General features: G+C 29.6%; 1 protein-coding gene across 1 annotated transcript in view; it reads right to left on the bottom strand.

Moving 5' to 3' along the window:
• The window catches only part of LOC106681351 (uncharacterized), a 22,919-nt gene that overhangs the window by 17,059 nt on the left and 789 nt on the right, over nt 1-5,071 (bottom strand). The window lies entirely within an intron of this gene.

Below are 5,071 nucleotides of genomic sequence, written 5' to 3'. Positions count from 1 at the left end.
TATTTAATGAACCTATGGGTTTTATGAATTGGGGGTTTCAGAAAAATAATTTACTTAGCCCAGTCCGGAGTGTTTGAATATGAATCGGCATTGTGAAATGTTTATAGAGTTAGGGGAAGAAAAAAGGGCAGTGAATTAAAGAAGACGATTCATTTTTTAAATCATTTACATCATTATTTATAACAATATGTTTTCCTATGCCCAGATTGTCAATTTAATTACGATTTCGTTACTATAAAATTATCGCGTATAATTTTTTTTTTTTTTGGCCTCGTATCGCTTCTTTTTCTAATTTCGTATCTGAAAGGACTGTTGGATAGTTTTATTATTTTTCATCTCCTACATTTGAGAAAGAAATCGCTCGTAGTCGAAAAGTTTCTGTCACCTCTCAACCCTATTAGAAGACCTTATAATTTCCGAGTTGTGGGCCTAGGACGGCGCGCTGACCACAACTAGGTCTTCCCGAACCAAGGTGGCTCTCACCTGCAATGGAGGGTGACGAGCAAGTCCTTCAGAATTCTTATCGAATAGGAACGAATGCTCTATTAAAAAGGCTGCATTCACCCTGTTCCCTTTTTATATTGAAAAAGGAATGGTAAGGTTAGTTAAAAAAAAAAAGTATAAACCATTGAAGCAATAAAAATTCTGGTGTGGTGCTTGTCTTATAGTTTTATGCCACACTTAATATCATAGTGGTTTAGTTGAAATTATCGACTAGTTAATTAATTATTTAATATGCTTAGTTCATCATAATCAGAGATCTCAATTATTTTTTTATGAACATATCCAAAATAGTTCATTAATAATAATAAAGCAAGATAATACTATAAAATTAATTTAATAATATTAATCCCTTTTTTTTACATTTATTATAATAAAACTGGTCTATTTCGATCAAGCATTATTTATTAAGTTAATTATATTTATGTTTTTCAAATTAAATGCTTTTATTGCCTATATTTTAATATTTGCACTTATCATCCTACTTTGAATTGAAATAAATCCTTGCTCGTTTAATAACAGATGTTTTTGTATTATTCACTGTGGCAATACTTTCCCGTACTAATTTTCGAAGTGAGCCTTCAGTTGAAAACTTAACTAATGCCAACACAGTTTTCAAAAATTATTAGACCTTCATTTATCGTTTTTGATTTAGGTTGGTCCTATACACACTAAGAAAAAAAAAAAATAAATTTGTGAGACATGGTTATTAGGACTCAACCGACCACAAGAAGTGTATTTCCGTCGACAACTCAAATTCAAACTTTTTCACGAACACAAACCTTATTCCTTAAAAATATTGATTGATACGTGAAAGTAAGTTATTGGTACACAAAGCGGAGTCAAAATCCGGTGCAGAGCGTAATCCATCAAACTCTTCCTGTATGCTGGGTGTACGCGTACCACACTTTGAAAAATACTGATCTATAAAGCTGATTATCAACCATCTATCAATACTCACTAATATAATATCATAGGAATCAGGTAACGGCTTATATGATACGTTTTTACAGATATTCGTCAAAATCAGCCGTTTCTACAGTGCTGATAATTCTACTTTCTTTATGTTTTAGTCAATACATCCCTAAAAAAATGATATATAGAATTGTTATAGCTAAGATTCCTAGAACTTAGGCAATTTATTCTACACGCCTGTCCCATCATTAGAGCTTCTCTAATATTGCAGTTAATGGGTTTATTTGTCTCAACGGAATTTTGAAATAGGAGAATTGTGTTTTTCCTTAGACCGATCTCTAGTTTAGTGCTTAAAAAATAAATAGTTATTGTTTCAAGTATAGCTTTCAACAAGGACGTCTGTTTGCTGCCGTCAACCCTTCCTTCCATCTATTGAAGTTGTTTTACGACTGCCTCCAAGGATACTTCTCGTTTATGGGGCTTTATTGACTTCTTACATTATCTTCTACGGATCTTAAGTGTAATAATGCACGAGCTTCTATGAAGATATCCATTCCATGGATTCGATTTATCGCAATCAGGATTAAAAAAACAACCCATGAAGATCGGTTGTACAAGGTGATATGTTCATAATCACGCTCTATCCCCAGAATTTTCACGAATATGTGTAACCTTAACATTACGAGGCTGGGTGAGCCCACAGGGTTGACTCAAGGATACAGTGATAGAATAAATAATCATTTTTTTCCAGCAAGAAACGAACTCGCTGAGCCATCCCTCTCCTCTGACCCTCTCTTGTGTGAGGATTGATAACTAAAAAAATCTCTAAAGTGTGTATTTCTACACATAAAGTGAACTATTTACATCAGCGTTGGAAGTTTAGTAATTCTCTATTAGCTTTTTCAGTTCTTGAACAGTGAAAATCTCGAATAGCTGATATGATATAATTTTCAAAATATCTGCTTACTGGAGATTCATCGGTAAGAAAAAATCATTTAATTTATACGGCAATTCGTTCTAGAAAAAGTGTTTGTTATAGAAGGATTGGTACTATTTTAATCAATCTGAAAAGGAACCAATGAAAAAACAAGTGAAACAGTGTATATGATAATTTTCAATCTCTGCTATTTACAGTTGGAGATGGAAGATTTGCTTTAATTTTTAATTAAAGATTGCTTGGATTTTAAAATACTTTAAGAAAACAGGATGAATTATTGCAAAACCATTTAACGTAGCAAGACATTTATAGTTTCGCAGAAGATGCATTTAATAATAGATGGAAGGTTGAATATTGATAGTGATGAGTGTTGACAATAACAGGCAAGGCGATGGTAAAAAATGTGCTATTGCATTGTTGGCTTGTGACTCATTGCTCAACCAAAGCCCGGAGCGTATGCCGTGCGCTGTTCTGAACCTCTTCTGAATGTTGATGTCTGATGAGTACAGTTGCACAGTTGCAGACCAAAGGACGCATTAGCCACAATCCAGAGATGCATAGTGCTGTCCACAACATTATGGATAACCATTAGTAATTTTATTTATTAAAAACTAAATAAATGTCTGCCCATAATTCCAACAAAAGTTTTGTGACATTGACTGATGACTAACCTTAAAAAAAATAATAAAATCCTTCACAATTTTTATATTTTACTATCATTTATTTATTTAAGTTATGAAATATTGTTGTAAAAAAAAAAAAATAGGGTAGAAACATTGGACCTATAATATGTTTTAATTAAGAACGTTGAGAATATTTGGATAGTTATAAATAATTAATTAAGAGAGGAATCTCCTAAAAAATGCACGGGACGAAATTAAAAACAATTTCACAAAAATGTAGTGATTTTATTGTTGTTTAGTTTAGAAAAAAAATAGCATCGCTGTCATGCAAACTTAAAAAAAAGAAGAAAATATTTGAAAAATAAATTGATCTAGCAAAGCTCTAAGCTTCTATTCCTTCCTTGCATTTAAAAAAAAAAAAAAAAAAAAAAAAATATTGCCTAAGAAAAACCAAGCCAATAAATTTTCTCTCTTGGAATGTTGGTGCAACCAAATATGCGCAGTTATGAAAAGAAAACCATTTATGTCGTACTATCTCTTCACTCCTAACTTATTTAATAAGTAAATGTACCGTTTAACCTTAAGATACTACAATAAAAACAATTTTTCTGAGTCCGAAAATTTAAAAAATGTTAATATTGACAAAGAACAAATATGAGTAATAATCAGTTAGTTACAAACGCAATCTGACATTTATAAATAAACAATTTATTAACTATGTTAATGTAGGTGAGATATTTCGTGTGCAACATATTTTTTATATATTTCAATTGATAAAAAAATCTGGACGTATTAGTAGGGAGTAAGAAATTTAATAAAGATAGAAAAAAAAATGAGGGTAAAATATAAATTATTCTATTTAATAATAATAATAATTTAAAAATTAAAGTTACGGAAAGAAAATATATGTAACTAATGTAATATGTAAGTAAAAAAATATAAAGAAACAAAATATTAAGTTAAGTAAGAGAAGTATTTTCGTCACATATTTAATTACCTACATAAACGTTTTATTTCTCACTTCTTTCATTACTTTAATTTTATCTACCTTCATTCTGTATAGTTATTTACTTTAATCTTTCTATATATCGTTTATTCACTGGTTGTTATCTTGTTTTTTGTTCTTAGCCCTGAAGAAGGCTATAAATTCTGGCCGAAACGTTGGCACTAATAAATAAGTATTTTTAACTTATTTATGTTATATTCTGACCGCACCCCAAACCATCTTCTTATCATATATATTATTCACAGTCAATTATCTTATCATCATTATTCTAATTTTTTTTACTAAAAGAAAATCTGCTATGATTAAGTTAGATAAATAGATTTTATATTTAAAAAAAAATAATATGTTCGTGTATCTATGACACTTAATTGACTTTTACAAAGCAGAAAATTAATCAATGTGATACAAATATAAATATAAAAATATACTACGAACATTCTTCCAATCACGCCATTGTAAGGTTTGAACTTGAGAATAAGAGGCTAATCTATTATTGGTTTATAAGTCTATTCCACTTTACGTTGGTCCAAGCTACCTATTACAGAATATTGTTAGAACGCTACCGATTATAGAAAAAAAACTATACAAAATATTCATGCGAACTTCAAAAATACAAATTCATGAAGTTTTAATTATTTCAAAATCCAAGAATTTGTTTTAAAGCTTGCATTATCTTTCTTCAAATCTTTCAACAAAAGTTTTTTTAAACAAATCGGTGCAATAATTACTTATTCCTGTGATATTTTTGTTATAAAAAATACAAGAATAAAAGACTGAAGCATGTTTTACTTATGCGTTTTATGCACTTTTACTTCATGAAGTTTGTTTTATTATTTTTTAATCACCTTATTATTAACTTGAGGGCCTTCTTTTAGTTTACCTTATCATTGTATTCTTTGTTTAAAATCAGAAAAATCTTGAATATGTGAATTACAAAAGTGAATGCTTGAACTTATCTATTAATTGAAATTATTAAGTTTTGAAACTGCAAAATTCTAAAAAACTGTTTAGAATGAATTTAATTCTTCAGGGTTGAATATGGTGTCATTAGGTAACCCTATTTTGTGGAAAAATAAGGTTTGTGACTAA

Source organism: Halyomorpha halys, unplaced genomic scaffold (genome assembly GCF_000696795.3).
Source record: "Halyomorpha halys isolate HHAL.00 unplaced genomic scaffold, Hhal_1.1 Scaffold330.1, whole genome shotgun sequence".
Classification (NCBI taxonomy): Eukaryota; Metazoa; Arthropoda; class Insecta; order Hemiptera; family Pentatomidae; genus Halyomorpha; species Halyomorpha halys.
This window is presented reverse-complemented; position numbering and strand designations above follow the sequence as displayed.